Raw genomic sequence first — 17,781 nt, 5'->3', positions numbered from 1 at the left:
AGAAACAGAAACAGAATGGAGAGAACAAGATAACAGGATCCTCTCTCACTGCGGAGCTGGCGAAAGCAGTCCGGAGTGGGAGAGAGGGAGTCAAGGAAGCAAAGGAGATACTTGCCATACCATCGGTGGCAATAGACAAATGTGTGAAGACAAGAGTACAGGATGTGGGGGAGTGCCTCGCCCCATCCTTAGTGAGGGGGAACGAAAGACACAGGAGTACCGAGATAGTTACAGGTGCACTCACCATACCCCAGACGAAAATGTGCGACATTGGAGTCACGAGAGTATGGGGAGTCGCGAAGGGTCTCGCCATGCATCCGGTGATCACGGATGGGATCGCGGGAACATGGAGGGCCGTGAGGGACCTTATCGTTTATTGAGCGACACCAGACAGCAAGGGAGTTGCAGTGATTTAGAACAGAACGGAGGATCCTATCTTGCATCTAAAGAGACCGAGCCGAAAAGACAGAATGTAGTAATGGGGAATAGAACATTGTTCCACCATACCCCAAGGGAAGATGGGAAAGCTTGGGACCTAGAGAGGTGGGAACAAAGAGAAGCAAGAAGAACTCCTCACAACTCACCTGTGCCTAGACGTAGGACTCGTAGTGGGGGTGAGAGGGATGTAAACGGACCACCTAGGAATGAGGTACTGAGAGCTGAGATAAAAGCAAAACGGCTCGATGTAATCAGTTTAAAATCAGATTTGGATGAAATAATAGATGGCACATTGCCAATGGAAAGGATCGATCTGTATGAACAGGATGAAATACTGTTCATGGCTAAGGATGTTACTCGGAAAGCGAGGTCAGTTCACGAAAAATTATCTGAGTTGGCAGACAGGTATATGATAGACTTATCACGAACCAAAGCTTTACAGGGTAACCATAGGCTGAATTGCACGGATCAGGATTTAGATGAGCGTAGGACGATTGGGCTGAAAATACACATAAAGGAACTGATCCTGAGTATCAGAATGTGGAGGGATTTGGATAAATGGGAGGAAAGATGGTCCAAGAGGGGAACCGTCAGAAGGAGCACACTTGTGGGGTCCCCGGAGGGAGGGCTAATGCTGATGGAAGCTTTCCCTTTGCGAGAAATCGCGAACGGAAATTACGTGCATGTGCCCTGGAGTAGGGGGGATCTAGCGGCATTTACCAATTCCTTTCCAAAGCTAAGGGAGAATCCCGTAGAATGGTACAAACAGGTAGAGAGGTTCGTGAAGATCTCTACGGTGCTGTGGGTTGACTTGAACACCCTGTTTGACATTGTAGTACCCGGAGATTTGTGGACGGCATGTAAACTTAGTGTTGAATGGCCCATTTGTGAACCCGAGAGGGACGCCCGGACGAATGGACCATCAGAGAGAGTCATGGAAAAGTACGACAGGGTAATTGCATGGTTAAAAGAGAAGGTGCCGTTGCAGGACATAGACTGGGTTAAGATAGATCGAACCACTCAGGAACCTAAAGAGACCGTTCACGAGTTCTATGAGAGATTGCTGAAAGCATTCAAACAGTATAGTGGGTTGGACGTGATGGATCCCAAAGACATAGGACAGTTTGTGTCGAAGTTCGTCCTGGGATTGAGACCAGACATAAGCTTAATGATTCAACAGCATTTGATCTGTTGGGAAAACAAACCTTTAGATGAGATTCTGAGGTATGCGAGGTACTGTAGCGACGAAATAGATTCGAAAGCGAAGAAACTTAAGGAGAAGCTGATGTTGGTGCAGATGCAATCAGCTGGAAAGGGTGGACAGCGGCAACAGGGAACAGGAACCCCAGGGAAAAAGCAGAATAATCAAAGCAGAGATGAGGAGGAGAAACCGAGACCTAGGGTAGATATCGCGACACTGAAAAAGACAACGAGGTGCCATCAGTGTAATGAGGTGGGACATTGGAGACGCGAGTGTCCCTATAATGTTGAGACGGGGGAATTAGAACAGGAGGAGGATGAGGCTCAGAACAGTCTGGTAAAGGGAACAGCGGTCCCGAAGGGAAAGTTTATCAAAGGGGGGACTCAGACTCCTCGAGCTCAGTTCCCACAACCGCCTCGCATTGCAAATGGAGGGAAACCTATAGACAACTGCCACTGTTCGTAGGAGGAGAAGAATGCTACTACGTTGATCCCCTCACGGGACAACGAGTGAATAGGGAAGAAGACTGTACCCTAGGAGCAGCCCTGGAGGTAGACCAGAGAGGACCATACGTGGAAGCTGAAGTGGCTGGATGTCCTACGACCTTTTTGGTGGATACGGGGGCCACTCGATCCACTATAAGATCGGCGGTAGTCCCAGGTCTGCCAATGTCGGGAGAGACAATCCAGGTGGTAGGAGTTGCAAATAGGAGAATGACGAATCCTCTGACAGACCCAGTGTCAGTGAAGATAGGGAAATATAGTGATGAACACCAGTTTGTGATTTGTGATTCCAGCCCTGTGTGTCTGCTAGGAAGAGATCTGTTGTGTAAACTAAACTGCACCATATATTGCACGCCTGAAGGAGTAGAAGTGCAGACTAACGATGATGATGCCGACTTTAAGGTTGTAAACTCGCAGGGATGTGTGGAACTATACCCTACCTTAACGGTGGAGGAGCTTCCACAGGACTTGAAGGAGATGGTGTCAGCTGAGGTGTGGGATTTTACCGGAGAAGAAATAGGACTGATCAAAGGGGTAGAACCGGTAAAGATCATGGTAAAACCCAATGCAGAGTATCCAAGAACACCACAATATAAGTTGACACCGGAGACGATTGCAGGAATAAAGCCTGTGATCGAATCCATGATTAAACAGGGAATACTGAAAGAGATCGTGGGAAGTCCATGTAACTCCCCGATTATGGGTTTGCAGAAGCCTAGTGGGAAATACAGAATAGTGCAGGACCTTCGAAAGATTAATAATATTGTTGTTTCATGTTGTCCAGTGGTACCGAATCCATCAGTGATATTGTTTCAGATACCGTTCCAAGCTGAATGGTTCACAGTGATAGACTTGTGCCAGGCTTTCTTTTCAATCCCTTTAGATGAGGCAAGCCAATACCTGTTCGCTTTTAAGCTGGAAAATCGCGTTTTAACATGGTGTCGTATTCCCCAGGGGTATACAGAGAGCCCATCGATTTTTAACCAGCTGCTGAAGAAAAATCTTGAAAGTCTAGTGCTGCCCATGAACTCGGTTCTGGTCCAGTACATAGACGACCTACTTGTGGGGTCAGAAACTGAGGAAGCTTGCAAAGTAGACACCATTACCTTACAAAATCACTTGGCCGAGAACGGACACAAGGTGTCTCCAAGTAAATTGCAGTATTGTCTGACAGAAGTGCAATACTTGGGCCACAGGATTGAAAAGGGAAAACGAAAGGTGTCTCCAGACAGAATAGAGGCGATCATGAAAATGAACGCGCCCAAAACACAAAGAGAAGTCAGGATGTTTCTAGGCATGGTCGGTTATTGTCGGCAGTGGATAGCCAACTTTTCACTGAAGGCAAAACCTTTACAAAAACTGACGCACAAGGGGGTGAGTGATCCGGTACCATGGGACAAAGATTGTTTGATGGCGTTTTTGCAGCTGAGGGAGGACTTGTGTCGTGCCCCGGCTTTGGGAATGCCTGATTACGAAAAACCATTCTTGCTTTACTGCTGTGAAAGGGAAGGTTGTGCTTTAGCAGTTTTGGCCCAGATACATGGAAATGCCCGTAGACCAGTTGCATACTTTTCGGCTACCTTAGATCCAGTAGCCGCAGCGTTGCCCGGATGTCTCAAATCCGTTGCTGCAACGGGTGTCAGCATTGAAAGGTGTGAAAATGTGGTGATGGGACATCAGTTAGTGGTGTACGTACCGCATTCTGTGGAATTGTTAATGACTAGGACCAAGACTCAGCATCTGACGAATAGCAGGCTCACACGCTATGAGCAAGTCATATTGGCTGCTGAGAATGTGACCTTAAAGAGATGCTCTGTCTTGAACCCTGCTACTTTGATGCCACTTCCAAATGATATTGATGATGAAATTTGTACAGATCATGACTGCCTTGATGTGACTGAACTATGCACCAAACCGAGACCCGATATCGTAGATGAGCCATTGACTGATCCCGATGAAATATTCTTTGTTGATGGTTCATGCGTAAGAGACGATATCGGTCAGCTGAGAGCAGCATATGCAGTTTGTACAATTACCGGAGTGGTGGAAGCCGCCTGCCTGGAAGGAGTACATTCCGCTCAGGTAGCTGAAATTTTTGCTTTGACCCGTTGCTGTTTGGCAGGCAACAAAATTCGAGTCACCATATACACCGATAGCCAGTATGGTTTCGGGGTAGTTCATGACTATGGGCAGTTGTGGTCTCAAAGAGGTTACATGACCTCCTCGGGTTCTCCTATTAGGAATGGAGAATTCGTGAGATTATTGTTAGAAGCATTACAAGGTCCGACAGCTATAGCGGTTGTTAAATGTGCCGCGCACACAAAGAATACAGATTTTGTGTCGCAAGGTAATCGGTACGCAGATGAAGTTGCACGTTACTGTGCGGAACAGGGGTATTCTCACACCAAGGTAGAAGTGGGGGGAATACAAGAAAGAACTGATTTGACTATGTTGTTAGACACTGTGGACACGTGGGATGAACTGAAGTGTGTCCAGGAAAATGCACCTGATTTTGAGAAAAAGGCATGGGAAACAGCTGGTTGTACCAAAAGTGAGATGAATTTTTGGATTTCTGCAGATGGGAGAGCAGTTTTACCAAACAAACTTGTTAGTCCAATGGCAAGGAGATTGCATGGACCAGCACACATAGGTAGAGATGCCATGGTGAGAGTATTCAGACAAACATGGTACAATCCGAAGTTTAGAGTAGCGGCAGAAGCAGTATGTCAGCGTTGTGCGATCTGTCAGCAACTAAACGTAGGGAAAAGAACACCAGTCACGTTGAGTCACATAGGGAGGTCTGGGGGGCCTTTCAATAGAATGCAGTTGGATTTTATCGAAATGCCCAAGTGCAATCGCCTCAGATACGTCTTAGTGATTGTCTGTATATTTTCCAGATGGGTTGAGGCTTACCCTACACGTAGGTGCGATACACTTACAGTAGCGAAATTGTTGCTTAGAGAGTTAATACCGAGGTTTGGGGTGCCAGCCTCTTTGGAATTGGACAGAGGAACTCATTTTAACAGCGAAATAGTGAAGATGCTATGTTCAGCCTTGAGTATAGACCAGAAGCTCCACTGTAGTTATCGACCAGAAGCTTCGGGGATTGTAGAGCAAATCAACAGCACCATAAAATCCAGACTCGCCAAAGTTTGTTCATCGACATCCCTAAGTTGGCCTGATGCACTTCCATTGGTCCTTATGAGCATACGTAGCACACCAGATAGAAGAACAGGTCTCTCTCCACACGAGGGGCTAATGGGGAGAGCTATGAGACTGCCATCGGTTCCGACTGCAGCCCTGTTGAACATCACAGACGATTTGATCTTGGACTACTGCAAGGGACTATCTGATGCCATTCATTCTGTGTCCCTCCAGGTCCAGGCTGCAGAGGTTCCATCAGCACAAGACTTGTGCCATGACCTGAGTCCGGGAGACTGGGTCCTGGTGAAGAAGCATGTCAGAAAAAACTGTCTAGACGTGCGCTGGCGTGGACCATTCCAAGTCATACTAGTTACGAACACTGCAGTAAAGTGTGGAGGCTTGCCCAACTGGATACACGCCTCACACACCCGAAGAGTTCCAGCACCTCTGGAAGAAACAGCTCCTCTCTCGGATGAAAATCCAGCGGAAAGCGGAGAAGCCACAGAGAGGGAAAGTCAAGCTGTAGAGGTGATCGAAGAGGCTGAGCCTGTGTCGGAACAGGCTGAAGACGGTCAGGACACCAGTGGGACCGAAGTTGTCTCAGAAGAGGAAAGTAGCTGGGAGTTCGAGTCAGATACCGAACAAGCTGTAAGTGATCAAGAGACGAGTCCAAGAACAAGGAGCAGGAGGACAAGGGATGGAGAAGCTAGTTGGCCGGAAAGAAGGGGAAGGTCAAGCTTGAGAACAAATCCAGAGAGAACCCTTGTCCCGATCTCTGAGGATTCAGATCTAGACGAAGAAGCTACGGACTCAGGCTCTGAGAGTCCGAGAAGATCAAGAAGGGTACGTGTGCCCTGCAGAAGATACTCCACCCCTGAGTGGACTTATCTAGCAGATATCCTGGAGACAGAGATCTGGGAGAGTGAGGGAAGTACAGGTAACCAATCTCGATCCAATTGTGACGGTGGAGATATGGATGTTGGTTCCCTGCATAAAGACTTTTGTGTTTAAGCTATAAAGAAGAAGATAACCTAGCGCCGAGTGGAAAGAAGAATAAAATTAGGGATTACATTTAGAGGACGGAGAAGGGTTAGGGTTGTCTGTTGCTGAAAGTAAAAAGACATTGTTGAAAAAGAAACTTTTTGTTGTTTAAGAGCGCTTCACAGACTGAGAAATCAAATAAGGCAAACAAAGACCTGAAAAAGAAAACTTTTCCTTGAAAAAGAAAGAGCTACGCTGTTTGATAACATGGAGAATGGCAACCCAAACCGAAAGGCTAAGTGCATAATAGGTACACTAATAGCAGTAGTAATTTTTCTCATTTTTACAGTAGTTACTATATCATACATGGTAGGACATACAAGTGTAAAGGAGACAACAGATGTAAAGCCTGTAACGACTTTGAAACCTGCTCTTGTTGGGAAGAAGGAGGAGAGCAATGTGATCCGTGAAAAGGCGTTACTAGCAGAGGAAGTTCGTAGGTTACACGTAGACGAGTCGCAGGGAAATTTTAGGTCAAACGCATATGCCAAGTTATTATACGAGTATATTGATGCCATGGAGGCCAAAGATTGTTATGTTTGCATGCAATTGCCGGCTTCTGTAGATGAAGGCATCAGATATCATCATCTCCCACTGACATATGGGATAACATGTAGTTTATTGCTCAGTATATTTTATCGTAGAGAAGGGTTTGAGTACTACTTTTCAAATTATGATTCGGTACTGCCTGAAGTCCCGAATTATAAACAAATGAATAAGTGGGACTATTACAAAAAGGAAGATAGATTAGCAAAATTCTTTCTTCCTTGGGATACATTAGATACTTCATATGCACGCAGAAATAATCTGACTTGCAAAGTGTCAGAGGTCGAGAAAAGATTCATAGGACAAGTAGATGACCGGTACAGGAGGCAGAAGATTCTAAAAATGTCAGGACAGTGGAAAACAGATTGGACCGAAGAAGAAAAGGCACACAAAAGGAAAGGTAGCAATGGTCCAATAGCTTTGGATAGAACGCAGAAAGGAAAGTTATGTTTAACTCGAAGCAAGACATATTATGAGAGTGTATTTGTAGGTGAAGTTAATTGCGAACATGCTTTTCGGTTAGAGTACTATACGAAAGATTTCATGAAAGGGATGCAAGCGATTCCTAATGTATATTTTGTATGTGGAAGAAATGCCTATGTAAAATTGCCTGACAATTGGTATGGTTCATGTTATTTGGCAATTGTCTTCCCCAAAATATATCATGCAAAGGATTTAGAGATCATAGAGGGAAAGGCTTCGACAAGAGGGAAAAGAGAAGTAGGAGATGCTGAGGTAGTTGGAGACATATTTGGAGCAATGTTTCCTCTTTTAGGTTTGATACTTAATGATGTTAAGATCAGGAGACTAGCTACAGTTGTGGATAGATTGTCTGCTAGTACTGCAAGGTCATTGATGCTAGTAGAAGGAGAGATGCAGTCGATTAGGGCAATGGTTCTTCAGAACCGTCTAGCTTTAGACGTTCTGCTAGCAAAGGAGGGCGGAGTTTGCAAGGCTTTGAAGGTCCAGGAATGTTGTACTTATATTCCAGACAATTCAAAACCACTTGAGAAAGTCTTACAGAACATTACAGAGATACACCAAGAAATCGAAGATTTAACAAGAGTAAATGTCTGGGAAAAAGTAGGTCATGGAATGGGAAAGGTTGGAAGTTGGTTTGCCAACCTTGGTAAAAGTGTTGTTTGGTACATCTTAAAACCTGTCTTGATAATATTGATTTGCAAAATCATATTGCTGGGTTTAGTGAGACTGTACAAATGGTATAGGTCAAACCGGTTGCAAAGGTCCATGAGAGAGCAAGAAAGGAGATTAGCTGCGTTGCAAGATCAACAGTATAAAAGTTTAAGAGCTCTCGAAACGATAAAAAGGGGGAGCCTTGCAACTAGTTCTGTATAAAGCGACATTCAAATTGAGGTGTTAGTGATGACCCCTAGAGGTCATCAAAGGGGGGAAATGAGAGAGCAATTTGAATGAAAAGTATATCCGTACCATATTTACAAGCCTATAACGCAAAGATAGAATCTGTAACGTGAAGTTAGCATTTGTAGCATAAAGTTAGCGATGTAACTTAAGTAATAAGGAAATGTATCTGTATATACTCCAGAATATGCATTAGAATTAGGAAGGCCCGTATACATAGTGGGCTAATATAGAAATGTGTGAAAATGCTTAAGAACAGTAGAACGTGCAAAGCAGAATTCATGTATGCAATGATTAAACGGAGAAAGAAGATGAAATGTAAATTGAAGAAATGTGCAGACTATATAGTACTGCGTAAGAACGAGAATATAACGTTGTATTTCTATGTAATGTGAATTCGATTATATTCGATGATTTCCTAATTCGATTATATATTTATGAGTGTTAAAAGTCATTCCGTATAGAAGAGTCGTAGGAATTGTAGAACGGTGTGTTCATATGTGATTTTAACCTAACGGACCAAGGGTTCGCAAGAGTGTAGTCCGCTGCATATAATTTAGTGGGCTCACAGGAATAGGGGGATAGCTTTGATCTGTACGTGCGAGCCAAGAGTCAAAGGTCTTGTTAAATTAAAGTGACAATGCTGGACGAGGTTTTATGGCCTAAGTGAGATAAGAGACGCTTGGAATTTGGGGTCTTGTTTCTAAATGACTGTTCTCAGGACCAAAAGAGGTTACAATCACAACCGTAATGAATAGAGCTCTGTTGAGGTGATAGACTTTTGGTCTGAGGGTGTCAACTAGAATGTCATGAAGTCACCAGCACGAAGATGGAGACGGCGCCTAAGAAGCAAGGTCAACTTAACAGACGACGCGAAGAGACGAAACTATGGAAGAAACCAGAAGCAGGATCACGTGAAATGTGTACGCGGTGGGCGTCTCGAAGGGGCGTTCCACCCATACTGTGATTTTGTATTTAGGGACAGCACCCCGGGGAGGAGGACAGAGCGAGAGCAGAAGGGAGCAGAGAGAAGAGAGCAGTAGGCCGAGGACCCTTAGAGAACGGATGGGTAGGCAGAGAGGGTACTGTTTCTCGACATAGGTTTCCATCAGAGGCTAAGAGAGTTTGAACTTCTTTGGAAGTCAAACTGCTGACACCTTTTTAGGTAAAGAACTTGCTGAGTAGGGATGACATCTAGCATAGAGTAGGGACAGATTTAACTTGTTTATTCTTTTTATGTAAATGACGCGTCAGATCCATTTTGTGTCTATGCTATTCAATTTGTTGATTTTGGAATTGGTTTTGATCGTTTTCTTCTGTAGACGGAGGTTCTTTAGGGAATTTATGTTCCTTTTAGTTCCTGTATATTTGTTGAATCTTATTTTGAGAGGATTGTATATGCAATTGACGCTGGTTTTATATTAAACTTTTTAAACTTTACCAGTCGTAAGTGGTTCTTCAGAGTTGTGTCAGTCTATGGGTTGATCTAACTTATGTGGGTTTGCCTTTTACTCAATGACAGTCAATAATCGATCCAAAATTGGATGAATGAGATAGGTATCTAGGTGATTAGAAAAGTTATCGAAATCTCATTCCCCGAACAACTGTTCAGGGTACCTCTGTTATCATGCTCTGAGGCTCGACTAGCCCTCCTCAGGTGTCTTTAAAAATAAGTGGTATAAAATAATGTTTTACCTTTATTCTGCAAAGTACGTGTGGCATATTTTCAAGGGGGGTTATCTCTGCTTTTTTGGCTTTAAAGGCCAAGAAAGCGGAGATAAAATTATCTCCCTATTACCTAGCTGTCGCTAACACCAGTTAGCGACAGCTAGTAGGAGATAGCGACCATCTTGGGCCCCGCTTTGCATGTCAGTGAAATTTATCACTAATGACATGCAAAGTGGGCGTGCCAAGATGTTAGCGACTGGAAACAGTTGCTAACATCGCTATCTCCTATTACCAACTTTTGGAGATATTCGCGCTAAGCGCGAATATCTCCAAAAGCTAACACCTGCCCATGAGCAGTTCTTAGTCATGTTATCCAATGGTAGGTGGATAACATGGCTAAGAGCATTAGCTCGGTAATGCATGAATATCGCTGACTTTTCAGCGATATTCATGCATTTCGGCCGATTTTTATCGCTTAGGAGATAAACCTTGATAATAGCAAGGTTCCTAAGCGACAAAAATCGCTGCAGCTCGGCGATAAAAATATTGCCGCTAAGCCAACATAGCGATAATTATCGCTAGTTGTTGGTAATATGCCCCCTGGTTTCCACTTACTAGGTGCCCATCAGTAGTCCGTCGCAGATTTAACAAAGCGCTATCTTCTATCTCCTTTAGGGACCTGCTCTCAAGGTCGATGGCCTTGGGCCACAGTGGCTGCCTTCATGCGCACAAGTTCAAAGACTGTGTACCCCTTCGATGTTTGGTCTCTAACGCCAGGGCAGTTTAACTTATATGGATTGATAAGCAGGTAAGGGAGGTGCCTCCGGGCGGAAGTGGGCGCAGAATGAAGTATTTTAGTGCCCTACCTCTGAAGCTTTTTTGTGTTTCCCTCCATATCTTGTACAAATGTACCTTTTCTTGTGTGTCAATTTCAAGATCAATTAGGTAAAGGAATTGCATTTTTTCTGAGGGTCAAGATCCTATTACCCCTTCTTAATTTTATTTGTATAAGTTCTAGGAGAAAAAAAGGAAAGCAGGTTTCTATCAACAAAATGTGCTTCATGGAAATGTTTGGCTACAGGATCATTTGAAATACTGTCGTTTGAACGCCTATGTTCATGCACCCTCCTTTTGGCGTTGTGTACCGTGCTTCCCATGTATGTCATCCCACACGGTCGTTCTAAGACATACATCACATAATCAGTAAAACATGACAAGAACTGATTTATAACCCTTGCACTCTTCCCAAAATGTACTGAATATTCCTATTTGCTATTACTATTTTTTGCACGCTTGACCTTTCTTGCATGGGTAGAAACCTTTAAGGTTCACTAGGGTGATATCCCTCCACATAAGCTCATCCCTCAGGGAGCGGCCTCACTCAATGTAATACTGGGGCTATGTTAAAGTAGGTCCTCCAAACACAGGTTCACTGTTAAGTATACTCCAGTGGTTGCAAGTAACATTATTATCTTTACAAGAGTTTGCAGTATAGGTGGTTATCAATATCATATGTACCATATTCCCACCTGCCTCTATTGTATTCTGTTATTGTTGAAATAGGATAACCTCTCTGATCTTAGTGTTGACCCTTTCCTTGGCTTTGCTCAGTACTCATTCCAGGTAACCTTTTTCCCAAAAACTACAAATCAATTTTTCCTGTTCTTCACAAACTGCTTTCCCTGAACTACAGTTCCTCCTAGCCCTCATGTGCTCCTTATAAGGGATGCTCCACTTTAAAGCATCTGGGTGGCTGCTGAGGGCATGTTCCCTGCAGTAGGTGTTCTGTACAGACTAGTTTGCAGTTTACCATCATCCACTTCTATGAATGTGTCCAGAAATTCAATTCTGATGAAACTGATGTTACATGTGAGAAATACATTTAGATTATTGTTTTTATTATCTTTCATACAAACTCCATTGCTGTTTCTGTGGAGCTCTGCCATACAATAAATACATTATCAATGTAACACACCCATATTATAGCCCCTTCCATCCATCACTGTCTCATTCGCCATGGCTACCTGCTCCTCCCACCAGCCCATGAACAAATTTGTGAAACAGTTGAGAGGGAAGGGGGGCAAAACAGGTACCCATGGCGGTGCCTTTCAAGTGCTTATACAGGGAAAAACTAAATAGAAATATTTTGAGGGTTAAACAGAATTGCATAATTTCCAAGCATCTCAGTGAAAGCTAGCATATGTATTGGTCTTACCCGCATAAAATGTCTACAAGCAGAGTTCACATGAGGATGCTCAATAGAAGGATAAAGTGCATATACATCAAGTGTCATCAATAGATAGTCCTCTGCATATTCCAAACCTTCAATCCTACCTAAGAATTATTTTGTGTCTCTTATGTAGACACAAAACCACTAAGGAAATGGTCAATGTACCAGGAAGTATTCTCCACAGTGATGATACAATGGGTCTTCCCATGGGATTGGTCTTATACTTGTGTACCTTCAGCAGCAGGTATAGAACAGAAAGGATAGAAGGATTACACTTCAAATAATTAAATTCCTCTTGCTCAAGAAAACCCCACTATTCACTTTTCACGGTGGTGGATGCATTGGTCTAACATGACCAGTCAATCAGCACAGCAGTCTTGTAAGCAAGGCTCTCACAAGATGTGTGTCTCTTATCTCTCCATTAGAGTACATGTCTCTGATGATTTCCAAAATAAGATGTATGGAATGCTGCCTTCGTGAATTAGAACCGAGAATGTACTACGCAGCACAAGCGTGGATACATTGGGTTCGACAGTGTCTTCACAACACCAGTCATCATAATTGAATGGAAGAGAGAAGGGCGTAATCTTACAGTCTCTGAACTGCACAATATGAAACCCTAGACTTGAATCCCAGCCACCCCACTTGACCACATTTTGTGACCATTTATAGGTACATAACCATCCAGTTAAAGCGATTTACGACATTCAAGTAACTCAGTACAGGATGTATACATGGTTAATAACAATCTTGTTTTACATTTAATATTAATATAGGAACATGAAGATGATGAACAGACACATTTTGGGTAACTAGTGTCAACGTCATCAGGGTATGGGGCATTCTTGAATGTGTCATGTTTAAACAAACACAGATGGCAAATATATCCTGCATTCTACAAGCTTCCATCTGACTTTCTCAAAAAACAACCTTTTTGTGGCTCATCTCATGAGAGTGGAAAGAATTACCAGTGGATACCAGAAAATCAGTCAGAGGTTGGAAAAGGTTTGCAAGACAGGGTACCCTGAGAACAGATTCATTAATCCAAAAATAAAAGTTGATGGATTGAGATGAGAAAAAATAATGCAAACTTTGAGTAAAAAGGAGAATAAAACACCAGCGCTTGGTTCCAAATTTTCGTCATCGAGCTACAAAATAAATGAAAAACATTGCGAAATACTGGCCTCTCTTGAGTAATGAAGATGGTTTCGGGGGTGCTACTCCTTTTCCATTATTTGCCTACAATAGACTTGCAAACATTCAAGAAATTATGTACCGAAATAGAAGAAAAAAGGGAGTTCAGTAAAACACTTGTTTATCCAGGGAGGGACAGTACTAAGAGCTCAAACTGCAGTACGTTTAATAAACGACCAACCATAGACATACTATACAACATCAGCATATAGCAAAACATCCTCAAGTGTATCTCCTCCTTCCTCAAAGGATGCACACAGAACATCAGGCTGCCTCTCATCACCTCCGAACTCAGGGACATCATTTGTAACCCTGGATGTAGTTTGCGTAGTAGCCCTACGTGTAGCTGCGCGAAGTGCACTTCGCACTACGCGAGCTACGCGAACTGCATAGTGCACTGTGCAAAATGCTGTTCGCGATGCTTGCACAGTGCCGGGTGCTTGTCCGCACTGCGCAAGCATCACAAACGGCATCTTGCACAGTGCAAGCAGTAATTTTCTGCTGCTCAAGTAGATTTCTACTCGAGCGGCAGCTTTCTCAACGCGGACTGGTAGTTTCTCATCGCGAACGGTTGCAAGCATACGTGACCACTCACAATGAGAAACCTGACCTCCCCGCGTTGAGAATCTCGCCAGGAGGTTTATTTTCCTCGCTCACGATCGGCAACTTGATGTTGCTGATTGCAAAGGAGGAAAAAGCCTCTCCAGGATGTCATTTTGCTCACTCACGGTCGCCAACTTGCCGTTGAGGACCGCGAGCAAGCAAAAATTTGCCGCAATGCTACGCTACGCATGCTTGCACTGTGCTACGTGCAATTCGCGTAGTGCGAAGTAGCGCAAACTTCACAAACTACGCAAGCGTAGTGTAGTGCTTCGCCCAGGGTTAATCATATGCAGCATACCCCAAGGGTCATCCCTCACCCCCAGCATGTTCAATACCTACATGGCCCCCCTTGTAGAGGTTGTCAGAGCCCAAGGGGTGATACTGCGCCGCTATATAAATGCTGTTTGATTGATTGATAGTGCACCCCACTACAGACATTTAAAATCAAAGAGACTTCATATCTGATACCACAAAATGCTTCTATTGTCTGAATTTCCCTTTTGGAAAAATGTACATCGGTAAAACTGAGCAGAACATCAAACCAAAACATCTGGAACATAAAGGTAATACTCAGTGTCATCATATGAAATCATCTATGGTGACTCACTTCCGTGAAAACAATCATAAAATCAACCAGTGGAGATTCTAAGTATTAGCATTAAGAAAATAGAGCATGTGGACAGCACTAAAACACAACTAAGGAAAGGGGTGTTTTGCATTTATTTGAATATTATTTAAAACTTGTTATTTCCATACCGGTGGGGAAATCTGTATATACTTGTGCCCTGATGAATGAATCACTCAAGTGCATTGGGACTTCATATAACAATTACAAAACACTGGCAGGGATGAATAAAACTTGTTTCAGGAACATCACGAACCCTTTATGTAACTTAATGAACTTTGGATGAAGTGATGTACTTGTGGCTAATGGGGCCATTGGCTTGATGCATGCTTGTGACCCTGCACCTCCTGACACACTCCGTTGTGCTGATGTATTCAGGGCCGGACTGGGAACAAAAACTGGCCCTGGCAAAGTGCTCGGCCGGCTCCCCGAGTTGCTAGGGGTGCGGCCGAGCTGTTTGCCGGGGTCGGTCTTGGCCGATTTTGTTACGGCGGCCGATATTGCAGCTATGCTGCACAAATGGCCCTGTAACAAACACGGCCCCCAGGGGCTCAAAACCGGCCCCCACCGTGGTGGCCCACCGGGGACCCGCCCGGTGCCCGCTACAGCCAGTCCGACCCTGGATGTATTGTGACACTGCCACTGGAAGGGCAGAGAGGTGGAACCATTATCAATTTAAGGACTTTGGGGGAGTTAGGCAACAAGTATTTTGGGGGCCCTGTTCCGAACAACTTTGAGTTTCATTACTTATTTTCTGCTTATTTTATTCCCATGACTCCAACGGTATTTACGTACACATTAACCGCTGGACAGAAGTGAGATAGGAAAAAAGTTCACTTTCCAAGTGTCCCCTTGAAAGGTGGGGGCTACTGTGCAATTGCCCATTTTGCCCATGAGTTAAACGTCTCCGGGTGGCACGCCCGAAAAAGGAATCTAAAATGTGAGAACACATTGAGAACATCATTGAGTGTGTTTTTAGAACTCTAACATAACCAGGAAATGCTTCTTCAGGTCCCTCACCAAAGGCCTCATGGTTCCTCAGCCCAAGAGAATGTACACCAACTGTTTCCTTTCAGGGCCTCTTGGTTTCTGAATCCACATCACCCTTTAGTCACTAATGGTTGTCGTACCACAAGTTGCAAAGTAGCAACACAGAAGTACAGTCCTGTTGTTCAAGGCGGCGGTGTGGACAGTGTGTCATGGGCCCTATTGCAAAGAAGGAAATTGACCCCCCTGGCTGCCGTTTGAGCTGTGGAATACAGCATCAATCACGTTTCAATTGGCCCCTCAAGCCTCTGGGCCCCGGTGCTACTGTACCTTCTGCGCCAATGGAAGCTATGCCCCTGGTCCAAGTCCTATGACAAAAGGCTTTCGATGCTTCACAGCACTCATTCACATTCCACCAAAGTTATGCCAGCCCTGGTAGCTTCCCAGAAGTATGTGGCTTCTGCAGAGACTTGTCCGCAGCCCCTTGGCACAGCTCTTCTAAGCATTACTCAATGAATCCATTTTACTTCCAAACTGTACATTTTGCCAGGACTTCTGCACAAAATGTTTTCTTAAAACCTGGCTTGCATTTCACGTCTTCCCTTCCCAGCTTTTTCAGGGCAGAGCTCGTTAAGAAGGAAGTAGAACGAGAAAGACAGACGTAGACATAACATGACCTTAAATGATTTTGGTAGACGTTTGTGCTGATTACAAGGTAGATAGATAAAGGTGTGGCAATTCCAAGTCACTGTGGTTTCTATTACTGCTTGGTATTTGTTGGAAAGTGGATAAAAGGTAGGGTTAAGTATGCACCAACCACTAGTATCATGGGCACTAACATGGTATAGGGTCCAGTAAAGGTCACAGTACAATAGTTCCTTGGTCGACCCTTAGTAGCTGGCAATGAGCATTCAGGCCTAACTTAGGAGTCTTTGAAAACACCAATGCATCACATAAGTAAGACACAACATGCAATGCAAATCCCACACTAATTTATAAAAATATGAAATATTTTTATGAAGAAATAGACACCAAAATGACAATAATCCAATGTAGGGGACTGGAGATATGAATTTTTAAAGATGAACCACTTTACAGTTGCGGACATCATTAATCACCAGTGGGGAGGGGGTTGGAGTGCGTGCTTGGTGGGGTTTATAAATTAATACATTTTTTAAAAATGTACCTGTCATCCGGCCACATTTTCTCGGCTCCTGCTTTTCTCCTGCCTCCGGCAGGAACAGGAAGCAGGTGGCCTCCCTCCCCTCCCCTAAGCGAATCACAATGCTGCAATGGCAGCTTTGTGATTGATCGGGACGAAGCCCAACCAGGCACCTATGGGGAGACCATTTTCCCCATGCAGGCTGCTTCTCGCACTGTGCGAAAGCAGTTGGGCGTTGCTCCTCCGCCCCAGTGGAGGAGTCTCTTTATAGTGCTTACAAACCTATAGCACCATTTTGGGACATCTGCTCGCGCTTGACCGGGAAAAAGTCAAAGTTTGAGACTGACCACAATGGAGCCCTGGCTGGATACACTAATCGGGCGGCCCTAGTAAAACATTTTACTCTCACAGTCAGAAACCTTTCTTGAGTTTTTTCTTTTGGCATCCCTCAGCCTCTTACTGCAGCCCAGATTTGGAGAGAGTTAGCCGGCTTGACTTTCCGCAAGCCCTGGTAAAATCCTGGAAGTCCGAAACTCCGGAGCTTTCAGCAGGACGAACCTGAAATCCTGACGGGTTGCGGTTGTATGTAGTCGGCTTGACTCTCGCTGTCTGGTCGGTCACCTTATGCAGTTTTTTCCAAGTTCTCCAAACTTCTCCAAACTTCAGGAGTTGCTTTCTGAAGGTCTCCTTGTATGGTCAAAGTGTCCAAGTCACCAGTCCAAAGGCCTGGAATCTCCTAGATGGTCTCTGGGATGTGTGGACCATAATTCCCACAATGCACCTGGACAAATCCTCAAAAGTCCACAGGACACACTCCAAGTTGGAGTCTCGTGGTGGAGATGATGCAGGTGGGCTCTGTTAATTTGTAGTTTACAGGGAGTCCACTCCTTAGCCGTCCTTGAAGCAAGGTACAGTCCCCAGGACTGTAGCAGGTGTAGTCAGTCAGAGTGCAGGCCTTTGGGTTAAAATCCAGATTGCAGCTGGGCAGTCCTTTTTTTCCTTGTAGTTTCAGGCAGCAGATCTGAGAGACTATGCAGCTCTCAGATATTTATTCAGTAT

This window comes from Lissotriton vulgaris, chromosome 5 (genome assembly GCF_964263255.1).
Source record: "Lissotriton vulgaris chromosome 5, aLisVul1.2, whole genome shotgun sequence".
Taxonomy (NCBI): domain Eukaryota; kingdom Metazoa; phylum Chordata; class Amphibia; order Caudata; family Salamandridae; genus Lissotriton; species Lissotriton vulgaris.
This window is presented reverse-complemented; position numbering follows the sequence as displayed.